The sequence below is a fragment of the Toxorhynchites rutilus genome, chromosome 2 (assembly GCF_029784135.1).
Source record: "Toxorhynchites rutilus septentrionalis strain SRP chromosome 2, ASM2978413v1, whole genome shotgun sequence".
Lineage (NCBI taxonomy): Eukaryota > Metazoa > Arthropoda > Insecta > Diptera > Culicidae > Toxorhynchites > Toxorhynchites rutilus.
Genome location: NC_073745.1, coordinates 97,357,301 through 97,376,699, shown reverse-complemented (window position 1 = coordinate 97,376,699; position 19,399 = coordinate 97,357,301).

The following is a 19,399-nucleotide window of genomic DNA, read 5'->3' as shown; positions in this document are numbered from 1 at the left end:
ACGAAAGGAACAAAGGAAGCAGCGCTCTTGCAGCGAGCCGGATTGCGGCTGTTGAACTGATTCGGCATAACGGGATCGCCATCGCGTGACTGTCGCAAACGGGATTCATCATCACGTGGCTGCGTAAGCTATTCTTGCGCTATTGCGTTGTCTCCGTAGCGCGTAGCCTCTGTCTCTCCCTGATTAGGGCAGTAGAGCGCATTATTGGAACAACTTATATATTAAGGTACACATATTTATTATTAATATTATTATTCAATTCATTTGTTCATTGTTTGATATTATTATCATAATTTTTTTTTTGCTATTTTTTTTTAAGATTATTGTGAAAATCAATAATAATTTAGAAATAAGACAGAAATTTTTGTAAAATGGAGAATAGTGGAGGATCTCCAGAGATGGAGATCTCCGATAATGAATCTCATATAAGATCTGGGAAAAAAACATAAACGAGTCCCTCATAAGGAAGATAATTCTTCTGGGGACGAATCCGCTCATCCTTCCAAGCCCCCCTCTAAGAAAATTGCAAGCCTCCCTTCTCAACCCACTGTTACTTCCACTCCCCCTCTCCCATCATCGATTTCGCTTCCCCCTTCTGATGCTTCCGATCCAACCCAATCCTCGTCCTCGTCCTCATCCTCATCCTCGTCCTCGTCCCCGTCCTCGTCTTCCCCCTCTGTTGTCTCCGCTCCACGTGTCAGAGTTTATCCAGAAGATGCACCTGGAACTGGCCCTTGGGTTGTTTTCCTCCGGCCAAAACCGAAAGGAAAAAACCTTAACGTGATTCAGATCATGAAAGATCTGGCCAGATACACTTCTGTATCTGAAATTCGCAGGGTTAGACCGAACAAATTGCGAGTTGTCGTGAATGAACGGAAACACGCAAACGAGATTGTTGCTGATCAACATTTCACTCTCGAATATCGAACATTTATACCCTCCCATAACGTAGAAATTGAGGGGGTGATAACTGAAACGGGTCTGACGAGCGAACAAATAAAAGCAGAAGGAAAAGGCAAGTTCAAGAAGCTCCCCTCAATGGAAGTAAAATTCTTGGACTGTCGCCAACTCGGGAAACTTTCCCATGATGGGGACCAAACTAAATTTACGCCGTCCGACTCGTTTCGAGTCACCTTTGCTGGCTCCGCCCTCCCTGACTACGTTATGGTGGACAAATTGAGACTACCTGTGTGACTCTTCGTGCCAAAGCCCATGACTTGCAACAAATGCAAGTCAGTTGGTCACACTTCGGATTATTGTACCAACAAGGAGCGCTATGCCACTTGCGGAGAGCAACATGAGGGGAAATCCTGCAGTGCGACTGAGCATAAATGTCCATATTGCGGGGGATCCCCACACGAGCTCTCAGTTTGTGAAACTTACAAGAGTCGCTGGGAGAAACAGAAGCGCTCTTTGAAGGAACGCTCGAAACGCACTTTTGCGGATATTTTAAAGGGCGCTTCTCCACTGGCCCAACAACAACAACCAATCATCACACAAAATGTCTTCGCCACGTTGCCCGTTGACGAAATGGAAGCGGACACAGCTAACGGGGGCACACCGTTCATTTTCCAAGGGAATCCCCGGCGCAAAAATGTGACCACTCCCAAAGTTCAAGGACAAGCCCCTCCGGTTATACCTCCTGTTAGCATGCCTAAAAAATCGAGTGCAGCGGACAAGCAAAATCAGGTTCCTCCTGGCTTCCGTGGGAATAGTTCACCTTCGAACGACCCAGCACTCGAGGGGACATCAAAAACCCCAAATGTCCCTATTTTTCCGTCCAGCTCAACTCCCCAATCGGGATTTATAAAGTTGTCTGACCTTTTGGACCAAATCTTCAAGTGTTTTAATGTTTCCGACTCCATCAGAACCATTGTCATTTCAATGCTTCCAGTATTAAAGACAATTTTGCAACAATTGATGCAAACATGGCCCCTCCTTGCAATGATTATCTCTCTTGATGTCTAATTCAAATAGAGAGGTCGGAGATATCACTGTTTTACAGTGGAATTGTCGTAGTCTTATCCCTAAATTGGATACATTCAAATTTTTAATTCATAACTTCAATTGTGATGTTTTTGCTCTGTCCGAAACTTGGCTTTCTTCGCGAGATGATCTCTCTTTCCACGATTTTAATATTATACGCTTGGACCGTGATGACAGATACGGAGGGGTGCTTTTGGGGATCAATAAGACCCCCCAAAATTCGTCATATGACCGAACTGATTTTTCATAAGAGCGTTGTAAAAAATGGATCTTTTTTTTCCAAAAAATCGTAACTTTTAATCAAGATGTCTGATTAAAATATTACGTATGTGCTTCCATGGCCGAGTGGTTAGTGTCCCACATTATCGTGCCGAAGAAATTTCTTCCGACTTGCACTGTGGTATGCTAGAGCTTACCACTTAGAATACATACAAGGCGTGTTATCTGGCTTAGAAATCTCAACGAAGTACTAATAAAAATGGACGCAAGAAATACTACGTTGAGACGGCGAAAGTTACACTGGGAATGTTAGTGACATTCAAGAAGAAGTTGATAATGAAAATTGTGGTTTCGGGTGACTGCGGAGGGTCGAAGAGTGTCGGGTAAACGGTCGGCTGATTTGACATGGAATTACTCTGCCTCTGACATCGCATGAATACAACAATTGGAATGTGCGTTTCAATGTGATTCAACACAATCACTCTTCACCTGACGGTATGAAAACCAAAGAGATGCTTTTTTTAAGAACAAAATATTAAAAAGAGATGAAAAAGTTGAAAAAAATAAACAGATGCGTAAAGTTGGACGAGTCTTTTAAATCAGAAAAACAATAATGGTAGACGATAGTAGAATCGTCTGATCCATTCCACGAGGTTATGTACCAAAGAACCAATTTTAAATCAAGTTTTAGGTGGAAATTTAAAATGTTATCTGAACAAGCCCTAGTTATAATATAAATTCTTTGAAACGAATTTAATTATTATGCACCAACCTTTGAGAGGGGCGAGTTTGAAAAACTACATAATTAGATTTAAAATATTTTAGGGTTTCACTATTTTTATGTTTTTTGAGATTTCTCTGCATTTCAATGTCTATATATCAGATCTGGATTTCGTTTTGTAATTTATGAGCAACAAGTATTTAAAAAAATATGTATTTTGGAGCGTTATAACGTCATAAAAATAGAACGTTTTTTAGTTTATCAAATGAACTTTTTTTTTATAACTTAACTTTTTTATAACTCAACTTAAGTTCAAACATTTTAATACTTGGGTTTCTCATAGCGAACAATGAGGGTCAGCAAATCACAAAATTATCGGTTATGATAGGTCCACAAATAGAGTAGAATCAACTGCCTCAATTGTTGTCACGTCACGAAAAGACACTCACTACCAACACTTTTTTTTTTTGTTTTCGTGTATAAATTACACAAAATTAAACGATGTTATGGTAAAATTGAGAAAATTTCCAACAACTTTTCCAAATACATCATCATGTTTCATTTTTTGACTCAAGCGTAACTTTTGAAAAGGGCGTATCGATTTGAGTAAGAGAAATCTTTGATAATTTATATCTCAAAAAATATGAGTCGTACCGAAATAGTGTGTTAGAAAGAGTTATAGAGTATTGTTGGCTTAATTTTAAAAAAATATACACTGAGAAGAAAAGTTAGTACTCTTTTTTTTATTTACAAAATAAAATTTTAATTTGCGATATCAATCAATATGTATCTTTTATATTTTTTTCTATTTTTTTATATAAAATTAAAAAAATGGGCCCAAGATGGTAAAATTATTTTTGACAAAATTTGTGGAACATCGAATTTTTAGGAATTTTCAAAACTTCGAATTTTTGTATGTTAGCAACCATTCTTAGCCACAAATTATCAATCCTGATGTGATTTAAAACAAAAAAGGTTATTATCAATCTCCTTCTAAATGCAACCATTCTCGAGATATTTAAAAAAATATTTTCAACTTATAATCTTTTTTATAGTAAATCATCTTTTAATATGTTTGTCGTGTTATACCGTCATGTTCATGAAATTTTATGAATTTTCTTATAATTTCCTACAATTTTTTTGATTGATTGAAGTTTGTATTAAGATAAAAAAAGATTTTTTAGTTTCGCTACGTTTTGTATTAACCCACATGTCTTCGAATGTTTCGTAACGTAACTCCTAAACATATGTCTACACCATAACGATGTATTTGAAAAAGTTGTTGGAAATTATAAGCGAATTCATAAAATCTCATGAACATGATGGTATAACACGACAAATATATTTAAAGAGCCTATTTACTATTAAAAAGACAATAAATTACAAATATTTTTTTTAAATATCTCGAGAATGGCTACATTTAGAAGAAGATTGATAATAACCTTTTTTGTTTTAAATAACATCAGGATTCATAATTTGTGATTAAAATGACTGCTAACATACAAAAACTCGAAGTTTCGAAAATTCCTAAAAATTCGATGTTCCACAAAGTTTTCAAAAAATAGTTTTACCATCTTGGGCTCATTTTTTAAATTTTCTACACTACTTCTATGAAAATATGATTTTATATGAAAAAATTGAAAAAAATATAAAAAAATATTTTTGGATATCGCAGATTAAAATTTTATTTTGTAAATACAAAAAGAGTACTAATTATTCTCCTCAGTATATATTTTTTTCAAATTAAGCCAACAATACTCTATAACTCTTTCTAACACACTATTTTGGGTCGACTCATATTTTTTGAGATTTAAATTATCAAAGATTTCTCTTACTCAAATCGATACGCCCTTTTCAAAAGTTACGCATGAGTCGAAAAATTCCCAATTGCTGTGAAAAACTCATATTTCCTCCAACCCAAACGCAATACACACTTTCATTGGAATCAAAAATACAAGTTTTTAAAATCTGCATTTTTAGGACGATTTCATTTGGAATTGCTGTATTGCCTAAAACACCCTAAAACCTCAATATGTCTAATTTGGTTCTATAGTTTGATTAATTCTCGAGTAATGCAGAAATTTGTGTTTCATTTGTATGGCAGCCCCCTCTTAAAGAGGGAGGTGGAGAGTCTAACCACCATAGAAACATTTATTGCACCCTAAAACCTTCATGTGCTAATTTTCGTTTCGTTTGCTTGATTAATTCCCGAGTAATGTAGAAATTTGTGTTTCATTTGAAGGCAGCCCCCTTAGAAGGGGGGGGGGGGGGGCGGTGTCTCAAACTATCACGAAAACATTCCCCGGTCCCAAAAACCCCCACATACCAATTTTCATGTTGATCGGTTCAGTAGTTCCCGAATACATAAGAATCAGACAGACAGACAGAAATCCATTTAAGCTGTTGAGGCAGATTATAGATTTATTTGCTCATTTGCCGCTTCAAGACACGAAAAAGCATATTTTCTGCCGAAGGCAACGCTAGTTTGAGTGTAGTAAAATCCATGCGATATGGGTATTGAGTGAAAAGGTCTTTCCACTTGAATTCGAATATCGTATTCCCATGCTATTTTGGAATCGAACATGGTGACTTCCGGTTCGTTAAGAACGACTCTGATAGAAAATGTTCCCTATTTTATATTAACATCGTTTACTTTTTGGAAATCGTGTGATTTATACGAGAAAAACTGTTCTGTAAACTCAACATTTTAATTTCATCTCAATAAACTGGGATAGAGCTAACTTCTTGGTTTAAAAATTTAAACCAAATCGTGCTTTAAGCTAAAATGAATCGTTCATCCTTTTTATTCTCCTGTTCTTACAAACTTCCTCACACATTTGCCGTGCCCTGTGAAAATACTTCATTGCTCCTAGATAAAAGCTTCCTTTTTGTCGGGAAGACACATCCTCTCGTTAAACGAACGCCAACAGCGGCAGCAGCAGCAACATTGGTGTGGGCAGATAGTGAAGGGAAGTAGTGCCACTTACGGTATTTAAGAGACGGGTGTCATAAGCACCAGTTAGTGGGTTGACGTGTATCACAATATGATACTTAATGTCAGTTTCAAAATACCACTTGATACGCATCTTTTGTTGTGTGCAGGAAAAAAAAAGCACAACAACCCAACTTGCTCATGTTATGTTGTTGTTATTGTTTAGAACAAAGGATCTCCTTTTTCGTCGTGTCCCGCACATACATACGTGGAAAAGTTTTCCCTTTTGCAACGTGCCAAGGAGCACACCTCAAGGAGGATTCCTTTGTTTGCTATTTTTATTGCCCTAAGATGACCCTTCGGTAGCCTAGGGAACATTTGTCCTCAATGGCACCCCCTATTCCACCCACGTTTCGCACTTATCGGTTATTTTTCCCTAAAAAAATCATTGTCCTTTGCATCCGAGGCCCGGCGAGGGCAATTGCGGTGAAGGCACGTTTTTTCGATATTGTCGGGATACTAACAACATGTGTGTGTGCAGGAAAACAAGAATAGCCTCTTCGGGGGTTTTCGGGCGGGTCGTCGGCCATAATTTCCACTTTTCTTTCTCGGTTTGTTGCTGGGAACTGAGCAAAGCTTGCTCAATGGACTGACAATGGAACAGGTCCGGGGGAGAATAATAAAAAGAAATCCTTCGAATGGTCACAGTGTTTATTCTGTTTTTGTGCCTTGTCCTCGGTTCGAACGGAATGGTGGTGGAAACAGGTGGAAAGTATTGTTGATCATGTTCTGCAGGTTTAGCAGATTTTTTTCAATAACAGTCAATGGCACCCGCTTTTTGTGAATTAGGCATATTCTATCGGTGATTGCTGGCTGAAACTGTTTCTGCCAATATCGGGACATGATTACGGGACAGCACAATTGGACGACAAATGTTACGTGGGATGTCGATTGAAACGTTCACGTGCTTCACAAACTCAGAATGTTTTTTTACTGCCCATAGTGTAATGAATACGTGTTTCCTGTGACTCGATTTTTGTTTTCAAATGAGTAGTAAGTGGAAAAATTAGGCCATTGTTACAAATATTCCGACTTTAAATACACCGAGCAGCAGGTAATTTAAAAACAACATTTACATAATTTTCTCCTTTAATATGACCATGTTTGTAGCAGCAAACAAAAAAAAAATGAAAAAAAGATCGGTACACTTGATTGCATCTGACGCATCAATCATTCAACATTAATGTTGACTCATTATTGCCCGCTGGAGCAGGAAGCGGCTGGAATACGTTGAAATTTGTCAAAACTGGTTTCCGTTGACACCCTTCTAGTGTCGTTGCAGCAAACGTGGCGTGGTTGCGCGAATTCCACACCCACACATATTTTCCTAGAATCCCGTTCGGCGGAATCAACGCGCCAAATATTGACAATGGACACCCGTTTACGGTTAAAAATGCAAAATAAATTTGCTTTTAATTTATCAATCCATTTTATATTTAATTTCACGCACATCCGTCCAGCCGTGGCGCCGGAAGTGAAAGCCGGGGAAGGATGGCTATTGCTTTTGTCGGTACATTTCGGAGGAATAAAACAAAAGAACCATTCCTGTATGCAAATATAAAAATTTATGGCGGTCAATAAATTTTCGAAAATTGCGTTCTGGGGACAGGACAAAAAGCCGAACTTATCCTCGTCAACAATGAGTTTGCTGTTTCGGAACGTGTGTGGGTGTATGTTCGTGTGTGCAGTTCGGTGCGGTGTGTGGCCAGGCGAGACTCGCGTCCGGCTGCAAATAAGCGAATTTACGGTCCAAAATAAATGCTTCTGAGTGATATTTTTCCCCGTTTATGGTTGGTTGGCATTTCTGCACACTTTTCCGGATGTGTGGCGTGAGATGTCGGAGAGATTGTAAATAAGTGCGGAACACAATTGTCATATTATGCAAATGATTCAGATAAGTTGGCGTAATGAATGTATTCCTTTGATAATGCCGATCCATGTGGAATTCATTAGTGAAATTTGTTCTGGAACTCTAATGGCTTTGGTGTGCCTAGGAGTTTGTTTTAGGCGGAAAACCTTTAGGTTTGTTAGGATATTTGTAAAGTTTTTAAGAGAAAAAATTGATTCTAGAGATAGAACAGAAATTAAGTTATTAACATTCCAAACGATGTCAAATAGGGATTGGATAAAGACCGGCAGGAATGTAAAGCTGTTCTACACGACAACGCTCTCCGCATAATAGGCCGTATGAATAAAAAAAAATTACCTCATTCTGCCCGTTTCCAAGTAAAGTAAACTTCCCTAGTATTTACTGGAATCCTGGTATGAATAAAAGTTTACTTTACTAATTTCATTTTAACGCATGTTCGAATTTTGAACGTAGTTTTTACTTTGTCAAACATCTGTCAACTGATTGTTTAGGTTTGGTTTCAAAACGTCACTTTGCTTTGTGATCCTTTCGTTTTTGTTTGGACAAATAGTGTATTCGCGATGACAAAGGAATAGTGTCGACGTCTGATGGCGACTTTCAATTAGGGACCATAGTGTGGGTCCCAAACTTGGTAGTGTAATAATACCTATCAGATGAGAAGACGCGAAGTCAGTTCTCAAATGTTAAAACTTGAATGAACAATTTTCCATCATGTTATTTAATTACTTAAAACACTTATTTATGATTTTCATTTAACCCTTTGTTTATACATTTCCAACATTGTTACTGAAACTTTTCATTATAATATGATGTTGCCTTCAAAAACAATTTTTGTACAAAATTTTTTTATCACTTGCAAAAAAAAAGGGTTTTTGATTTAAACAGAATGCTAATTTGGTACGGAAAGCTTATTTTTCATTCATAATTTTAATTAAAAACGTGTTCATTCCGTCTGAAAATCAATCAATTTTTTGACGCTCCCATAAACTAGTAAACGAAGCTCAAAGCCGTCAGGGCAGATTGTTAAATTGTTTAACTTTAACCGCAAGGTAGCAGAATTAAACATAAATCGGATATGGCAAAACATATGGAAGTGTTTCCAGATCCAAAGTATGCTCATGGGCACACTTGATAATTACGAAGTAGACGTTTGTTAAATGCTGTTTCATGCATACGAAATCAGTTAAACTTCCATTTTCGAGAAGTTGATACTTAGTTGTTACTTTTATTCATACTAAACGTAGTAAATAGTCAATCTCAGTGCTCGACTGCTCGATTGAAGTAAAGTAAAGCTGAATTTTGTTTTTATTCATATGGCCTAATCACTGGTGTTGATAAACTAATGTATTTAAACCCTTTCGCGACGGGTTCCGTGTATGTGGCAAAATATGCGAAAAGTGGCAAAGTATGATACAGTTGTCTCATGGTGAAATAGTTAATGTGTGCTTATCCGCAAAGTGTTACTCATTCTGCTCTCTCATATTGCTCTTATATTGCTCTTATATTGCTATGTCACATATACATGTCGAACTTGATTATGTATGATTGGATTATATACAATTTTGGACTTGTTTGATTTTTTTTTGTTCAATCATGACTTATTTCAAGAAAAAATGTAACCTCTCAACGTTAAGATGACATTTAAGTGGCTATTATAAGTACATTCGTGATTTTGATGATTTTGCTTGAATTTTCATCAGAAACTGTTTATTTCGATATCACAGCGAACTTAAGAAAGATAGAAGTTGGGACTCAGAGAAGAAATTGTGGAAGTTGGGTCTCAGAGAACAAATTGTAGAACAAAGAGCTTTAATTTGATTGATAGAAACAATCAATTTTTATATGAATTTTTGGGATAAAATTGAAAATAATACGACGAAATTCATGCCAACTTGTCTTAGGAGTTAGGAGTTAGAAGTCTTAGGAGCAATGAAGCGTTGTGGGTGTAAAGACATTGATCATTTAATCAACTTTGCATACTTGAAATATTCGAAAAATAATTAGGCTACTTTTTTAAATAAGCCAAATTTTTTTCTTATTTTTTATTTTATAAAAATTTATAACTCAAAAAAACTATAATGCCTACAAAATTCAAGTCAAAGGATGAAATGAAGGAAATTATCGAAATTTTCATAAAAAACTATCAAAAATAGTTTTCAAAAAAATAACGCTGGAATAAATAGTTTTAAAAATTTAAATTCATGTTTCTCCATAATTTATTCTTTTTAAATTCTCAAAAAAATTATATAAATAACCCTTAAAATTTCCAATAAGTCACCCATACATCGCAAGATGAGCACATTTACATGGAAAAAGTTTTACTAACAACACCTTTTTTCGACAAAGTTTTAAATCCTATTGAAATATGAACTGAATTCGAATTCCAAAACATCAACTTTCTATCTTTTATAAGAAAGTCGTTAAAAAATAAGTTTCAGTGTCTCAGAAATCGCGGAAAAATAAAGTTATGAAATCATCCACGATAATGCGCGGCCCCATTCTGCTCGCGTAACTCAAGAGTAATTGAAAAAATTCAAATGGACTATGTTCGAGCATCCTCCTTACCCCCAGACCTCGCTCCTAGCGACTATCACTTATTCCCGGTGATGAAACAGGTGTTAGACGGTCAACGATTCGACAAAATTGAAGAAATTCGTGACGCATATATAAAACCGTTAATGCTTGCCTGTACAATGTAATACTGGCCACTGAAACCAGTTGGAACGACACAGTGAAAAGTGAAGAATTATTTGGTAGCTTCAACGTGTTTAGGTGTGATCGAGATTTGTCATTGTGTGATAAAAAATCGGGAGGTGCTGTACTCATTACTGTTAATACCCTGTTAAACGCAGTTCGTATTCCTAGTGAACAACATAAAGGATTTTATGATGTGTGGGTTAAAGTATGTATTAATGGCCAAACACATGTTTTTGTATCTATCTATTTCCCTCCTAATTTTTCCAAAAAACATTCTTATGAGAAATCAAAAAGTCATTTTTTGATGAACTCGACCCTAAAGTTAAAATCCATATTTACGGGGACTTCAATCAAAATACAATTTATTTCATTGTAGACGAGGAGAACGAATCAATCTTATTCCCGATTGTAGGCGGAAATTAGGCATTGCAACTTATTTTCGATAAAACAAGCCAACTAGGTCTATGTCAAATCAATCCTATTTCAAATGGACTAAATTGTTTCCTAGACTTGTTGTTAACTAATTGCACAGAAGATTTCCATGTTTCGAAAGCTGAATGTCCTCTTTGGAAAAATGATGCAGACTACGAGCAAATTAATTGTAAGCTTAATGATATAAATTGGTCATTTCTACTTAAAAATGAAAGGAACATAGACAAAACTGTTGAAATTTTTGATGATAATCTGTATAGAATCATAAGCGAACATATTCCAACAAGAAAGAAAAAAACTTAATACAATTTCAAAAACACCAGTATGGTTCACTCGTGATATTAAAAATCTCAAAAACAAAAAACAAAAAGCTCATAAAAGATACAAAGCAAGTGAAACTTTGGATAATTTAACCATATACAAAGATATTTGTAAAAACCTTGATACGAAAATATCACTACAAAATGAAAGCTATATTACAAGGATAGAAAATAATATTAAATCCGATCCTAAGAAATGTTTCAATTTTGCCAGCGATAAGATGAAATCTAATAACTTTCCATCAAGTATGAAATTTGGAGAATACGTTGAATCAAATGATAGTGATATTTGTAATCAATTCGCCTGTTTTTTCCAAGGTAACTACACAACAAATAACGTGGTTCGGGATCACGATTATTTTTCGTTTTTACCCGAATGTGCAAACTCGGTCTCAATTGATAATATTACCGCTATCGAACTTCTTATCACGCTGGAGGATCTAGATTCATCTAAAGGTCCCGGGCCGGATGGTATCCCTCCAATGTTGTTGAAAAAGTTGGCATCGGCTTTCGTTAATACTTTGTCCTTGCTTTTCAATTTATCGCTAAAATTCGCAATATTTCCCTTCTGTCTGGAAAAAATCATTCATAAATAACTATCGTGTCATTGTCATTGTCAATACTAAAATGTTCAATCAGTTAAAACATTATATTTCACCGAATCAACATGGTTTTTATAAAGGAAGATCCACTGCCACAAATCTGTTAGAATTTGTATCCTATTCTCTTGCGGTAATGGATAGAGGCAACGTTGTCGAGACTCTTTATACAGACTTCAGCAAGGCTTTCGACAGAGTAGATATTCCAATGCCTATTTTCAAGCTCAAACGTATGGGAATAACTGGAACTCTATTGATGTGGGTAGAATCTTACCTCACCAATAGAACACAGTTTGTTCGCTTTAAAGGAAAAATCTCTAGTCCAGTGCATGTCACATTCGGAGCTCCACAAGGTTCTCACCTAGGCCCTTTACTTTTCATCCTATTCGTAAATGATGTGTCACTAGTATTAACTAACCTCAACATTCTAATATATGCTGATGATATGAAATTGTACATGGAAGTAACCAAATTTAATGACCTTGTGATTTTCCAACAAGAAGTAGATGTTTTCTTCGAATGGTGCGTGAAAAGTCTTTTAGATATTAATGTGAAAAAATGTAATATTATATCTAGTATTTGAATCTGTACAGAGATGCGTCAAATTTAGAGATTAAGGTATAATTCTTGATTCGAAACTCACTTTTGGCGAACATTACAATACAATGATTAATAAAGCAAATAGTATGCTCGGTTTCATAGAAAGATTTAGTTACAATTTCAGTGACACACACAATAAAAACATTGTATATAAGTTTTGTAAGATCTATTTTAGAATATTGCAGTGTTGTATGGGCACCCTATCAAGAACTGCACTCCAATCGAAAAGAATCAGTACAAAAACAATTTTTATTATTTGCCTGAGAAAGCTAGGCTGGATAACATATTACCATCCCCCATATGAAGCTCGTTGTATGTGAATAAATATTGAAACACTTGAGAAACGCAGAGAAAATGCCACAATTTCATGTTTAATTGACTTAGTTTCACACGGGATTAGTTCTGAAAACTTACTTACTTACTCTAAATTTTTATGCACCGAGCCTTGCGAGCACGGAATTTGTTCAAAACAACTTCATTTCGAACTTTATATGCTATGAATGGTCCACTTAATAGAATGATGAGAGGGTACAATGAGTACAGTAATGTAATTGATGTCACAATGACGAAGAAATTATTGAAAATGTCATTGACTGAAAGATCATTGTATTCGTGAATTACAGTTTTGTTATATATGTTTGCTGCGTTGCATTTCGTAATTCATTATTAATACAAAATACATGATACCTCTAATAATTGATTTTCACAAATATAGCTATAAATTATTCATTAAGTATATTATAATTGTAATGTAATATATGTATTTGCTGTCTACTATAGTTTGACGAAATAAAGAAAAATTTAAAAAGTTGGACGCTGCGCACTTCGCGCTCGGACAAGAAAAACACGTGCCACGCTATGAAAAATGCCTAGAACGTTACGGCGATTGTTTAGAAAAATAGAAAATAAAACGTAGATTGCGAAAATCTCCTTGTTTTTTGTCATAAGTTTATTTTCCCGCGATTTCTGAGGCACTGAAACATATTTTTTGAACGACCCTCGTAGGATCGGATGACTACGTCATTCATGAACATATTGACCGGAAACCTCGACACTTTTACCGAGTATCCCGTTGATTCCAGATTCATCACTCTGTCGTAAATACTGACGATGCTAACTGCGTAATAGGCAAAAGAATTGAATGTTTGGCGTCAAATTAGGCCGCAAGTGCACCCAACTTCGCATCGGTCTGGTGGAGAGTGCTTTTGTATGTTTGCATCACACGCACACATTAATTTAGTTTTCATGCGTTGCCAAAGGTAGATTAAGGTACTTAAGAAATGAGGGACAATATTGCTGTTGGAACAAAATGTAATTGCTTTCACCATTAGAACCATTAGTCATCGAGATAGCGATCGGACGACAGCGCCGACTCAATGAAAAGATAGGACGTATCGAGTGCTTGTTTGAATCATACGAAAGCATTTTTGATTCTATGCATTGTTAATGATGATGATGGTGGTACAAATATAGAATCGTCTGTGGCGGCAATGCGTGTTTGTGTGTCTAGAACAAGAGATGCATTAAGTGCATTGGCAATCAGAACATAATTTTCGACATATGGTCAGTTTGTGTATTGTTCTCGCGAGAACAAGAATGAATCATGAATCATCTCCAGCCGCTTCTATAAAACCATACCAAACACAAATCACAAAGCCTTTCACTAGAGAGTATTTTAAAACAATTATAAACAGTTTAAAGTAAAATCCAAAATACTTAAAAAGGTATTCGATTTTTATTCGATTCAATAAGTTTAGTATTTTGGTGTCGCCCTAGACAGCGAGCAATCAACAGTACATGCTTTGGCTAAGTTGATTTGACAATATTGCTGCTTCGTTACTTTGTGAATAGTTTGTGCCGCGTGTGTAAGTGTAAGTTTTTTTTGCTTACATTACATCTGTCCTGTATAGAACTTTGACTAAAAAGCAACATCTTGAGCTATGTATTTTGGTATTTTCGGAATGCTCCTAGCACGACCATTTTTTTCACAGATCGCAGAGATGTTTGCATTTACTGATTGAAAATATGCACCGTTTAATAGAATAAGAATAATAGAATAAGATTTTAATAGATAAAATTTTTTTTATACTTTTTGAAACAGATTACTGAATAATTGTAAAATACAAAAAAATAAATGAAAAAGCAAATTTTTGAGATTTTTCACCTTTTTTGTGTGGCTGTGTGGAATATTTATATTTTGAATCATAAAGACTTCAAATTGTTGCAGTTCATTCGCCTCTAGCCATGAAAAAGCCCTATTTAAGAAACCTAATCTAAAATCTCGATCTTGAGAAAGTACTGTAATATAATTGTAATGTAATGAAATCTTTGATAGGGAGTCATTTTAACATGCACAATATGTGCATATATGGGAAAAAATCGACGCTAAAATCAAAAAGTTACCCTATACAAAATGTTCACAACCTTGGAAAAATACCCTATGCCAAGTATCAGCTCTTGGAGGTCTTCGTAGCCACTTGGTTACGCGTTCGCTTACTAAGCGATCGGTCGTGAGTTCAAACTCAGGACCCTCAATTGACTATCTTTGTGTTGTTATAGAATAACTACGTCCACGCAAACATCATCAGCGATGGAGATCGATCCACGGTCGAAATTAGATCGATTCATCCATACAACTGCTCTGCTCTGCAAGAAACATCGGGCTGCTGTTCTATAAATAACCCAACAATGATCAATATCAACTGTCTCCGCTGTCCGGTCTGCTGAACAATGGAAGAACAGAAAGAATACCCTTCCGCCGAAATGGCTACTACTGTGTAATTTACCACAATGTAATGGAACAGAAAACTTAACGCCTAAATGGCTACTACTAACTACTGTGTAATTTACAATTTATAGAAACATAAACATATGTACATGTACACGATTAAAACCCGGCTCTGTTACAGCTAAAATGCTAATGAGCCTAATAAATAAATAAATGGGATAAAAAAAAGTATCAGCTCAATCGGACTTAAGGGAAAGTGGGGCAAAGCTGTTAAAGTTTGAGTTTTTTGAAAATCGAAAAATCACCCAAGGGAGGAGTAAAAGAAATCGGTGTTTTCCAAAAAAAAATTGGATAACAAATGTCTTAAAGTGGCATGAAACTTCGAGATCTAGTGTCATCTCGAAAAAAATTTTTTGTCAAAAATCGTCAAAAATACGATGTCAAAAATAAACAAAGTTCGAATGAGCTAATATTTTGCATACGGTATATTATCGTGCAAATCAACATTCCGTAGCAAGTTACGAATGAAAAATCGAGACAACTATTTTTATTGGTACCCAAAACCATACTTTTCGTTTCGTATACCGAAAAAAAACTCTCTCCCAGAGTGCCGATTTTTGACAAAAAAAACTTTTTTTCCGAGATGACACTAGATCTCGACGTCTCATGCCATTTTAAGACATTTGGCATCAAATTTTTTGTTCGAAAACCCCGATTTCCTTTACTCTCCTCTTGGGTGATTTTTCGATTTTCTAAGAACTCGAACTTTGACCGCTTTGCGCCACTCTCCCTTAAATCCGATTGAGCTGATATTTTGCATAGGGTGTTTTTTCGAGGTGGTGAACATTTTTTATGGCGTAACTTTTTGAAATTCGAGATGACCATTCTCATTGGCACCCTAATGTGCATTCGCCAAAAGATTGGGGGCCTCCATAGCATGAATGCCTGCATATCCGCTTACAAAGGGAACAATCGTGGGTTCAATCCCAGGTGGCGGCAGCGCGTCGACAATGGATCAAGGTTTAGATGAAGTTTTCGCAATTTTCCCAATTGGTATTTTTGCAGTACTGTTTGAGTCGCGAGTGTTTTGGCTGAAAACAGCTTCTAAACGAAAGTTGGTTGAAAACATGCGGAATAGATTGGACTTATCGGGAAGAAATAATGACCAACGCATAAACTTGTTGTAATTCATGAGAAATTTATGTTAATTTTTCATTTCTATACCGGGGTGTAAAACCAAAGTTTCGAGAACGAAAGCGTTACGCTGGAGACCGAGATTTTGAGCGTTAATAGCTCTTAAACAACTGAACGAAATGGTATGATAAACACTTCATTTGAAAGATAAAATGTCTACGCGTCATATACTTGTTACTTTTTCATCCAAAAACTTGTTTCAATAGTCTTAAAATTGCTTTCAAAATAGGCTATTGAAATCACCAATCGGTATATAAGCGAGCGCCGCTCGTTAGTCTTTCGCAGACAGCTCGTTAGTCTTTCGGTGGTAAGGCACCACGAAAGCAGCTCGGATAAGCGCATCAGCCGCAGGAAGCGTGAAGAAGCCACATCGCTATCGACCGGGAACTTCGCATGAAATTCGTCGCTATCAGAAGTCGACCGAATTGCTGATCCGCAAGCTACCTTTGCATCATTTGGTTCGTGGAATTGCTCAGGACTTCAAAACCGACTTGCGCTTCCAAAGTTCCGCGGTTATCACGCTGCAGGAGGCTTATTCGAAGATACCAATTTGTGTGCTATCCATGCAAAACGCGTCACATCATGCCCAAGGACATCCAGCTGGCCCATCGTATCCGAGGAGAGCGTGCTATATTAGCTTAGCATATAATCAACGGCCCTTTTCAGGGCTCCAAATTTGATGGATTAGAGTACAGAAAAGTTTTTTACAGGCCGAACTGAAAGGAGCATTTAGCGAAAATCGTGGTTTCGATAATAATTCGTTACCGATAGGTGCCATGGATATGGATTTCATAATGAAGAATATGAAATATATGACATGATGTAGTGAACATATCCCCATATCGAAGAAATCACTTTGATGAAACTGTTTACCGTTTGTCGTTTTTAAGTGTTGGGAAAGGGCATTATTTTTGCTGAGTAAATTCCAAGAAAAAATCCATTCCTTCTTTAAGCGTGATTCATTCTGCTTCAGATCAACGGAACAGTATGATAATCATTTCATACAAAAGATAAAATGTCCAAGAGTTATATGATTGCTATTTATTGAGTCGAAAAATTGTTTCAATAGCTTAATGATAGCTTCGAAAACAGGTTATTGAAATCATTCGTATCCGTATGTAGCGCGCCCACTTGGAAACCCATTAATCTTATTGGAATGTGAGATGGGAAGCTCATACTTACGTCTATGCATTATGCTGTACACTACAGACTTTTTTTCTCCGTACTGATTAAGAAGCCGACCGAACTATCGGTCGACAAGTCAGTCTGCAGTCGGCGGAGGCTCTTAATTTCGTTTTTGCAGGCCGAACCGAAAAAAATTCAGTCGAGTTAACTCTTTTTTACAGTAATGCTTTTGAATCCGGACACTTTGCATTACATTCAATATCATACCACAGCCATAACATTTTTTTCATGTTGAATTTATGCGATTAATAGTTGCTAATATAGTTACTGATAGTTTCTTGATAGTTACTTATCAATCGCATTAATTCAACATGCAGAAAATGTTGTGGCTGCGGTATGGTATTAAATGTAACGCAAAGTGTCCGGATTCAAATACATTACTGTATACTTACTTCGATGTTATTCGTTTCTCTCTCAGGGTAAGCAACGAATATAATAAGGGTGGGGTTTAGATTCTATACTTTTATGGTTTATAAAATGACGCTTCCTTTGCTTTCGTTCATTTCTTACTCTACTCTCGCACCATGACGACTCGTTTGTTTGGGACCAAGCAGATAGATAGTTAGTCTTTCAGTGGTAAGGCACACGAAAGCAGCTCGGATAAGCGCACCAGCCGCAGGATAGGTGAAGAAGCCACATCGCTATCGACCGGGAACTTTGCGTGAAATTCATCGCTAAAACCGACTTGCGCTTCCAAAGTTCCGCGGTTATGACGCTGCAGGAGGTTTATTCGAAGATACAAATTTGTGTGCTATCCATGCAAAACGCGTCACATCATGCCCAAGGACATTCAGCTGGCCCATCGAATCCAAGGAGAGGGTGCTATATTAGCTTAGCATATAATCATCGGCCCTTTTCAGGGCTCCAAATTTGATGGATTAGAGTTTAGGAAAGTTTTTTGCAGGCCAAACTGAAACGAGAATTTTCGTTTGGATGCCATACAGCATCGAGAAAATTCCGGAAAGATCTAATCATTGCTGAAAAATAATCTGCCAGTTCCCTGGGAATTGAAGAATACATCCATGCGAAAGAGTTTATTTTAATGTTTTCTAATTATATGGCGAACACAGCGACCAAATACATTTGATTTCGTAATTTTTCAATCAAGTGTAATTAGCTGGAAAGCTTCTGAAGATTATTCTTTCCCATCAGTAGGATATTTTCGTATCCAATATTGGATGCATAACATGAAAAACGGAAAATGTTTCGTATCGCGAAAATTATATAATTTTCAATCGATTATTGCTCAGTCGCCGAAATTTTCATACTCAGAGAGTTCATTCTCCTCTAGTTTGCCTTCCAAATTGCCATCGTAAACCACACCTTCTCTCGATTCAATCACGCACGAAAAGCATACTGAAATGATATTCTGGTGGTGAAACCGATTCATTTTTCGTGAGGCGTCGTGCACAAATTACGTAACGCGATAAGGGGGGAGGGGGTAGATGTTGCGTTACTTTCTGTTTATTAGAGATAGGAAATTGCGTTACGAAAGGGGGGGGGGAGAGGTGGTTCAAAATTCGGATTTTTAGCGTTACGTAATTTGTGCACGACGCCTGAGGACATCGACAAGACAACATTGTTACTGAACGAGCTGAAAGGCGAGGGATCGAGGGATTCATTACCTGGCCTGACCTGACCTGAAATGCAATCAGTTTGTTTTAACTGTGAGGGAGCGCAGAAAAGCCGATGCTGATACTCTCGTGACCAAGAGAGTATCAACATCGAAATACGGTTCCTCGGGAAGACATAGAAGCAGCCGCCACACACACACATACACGCGCGCAACTCTTTTCGTTTGCTGGTTATCGAGAGGAAACCTGGAAAAAAATGATCGTTGCTGAAAAATAATCTGC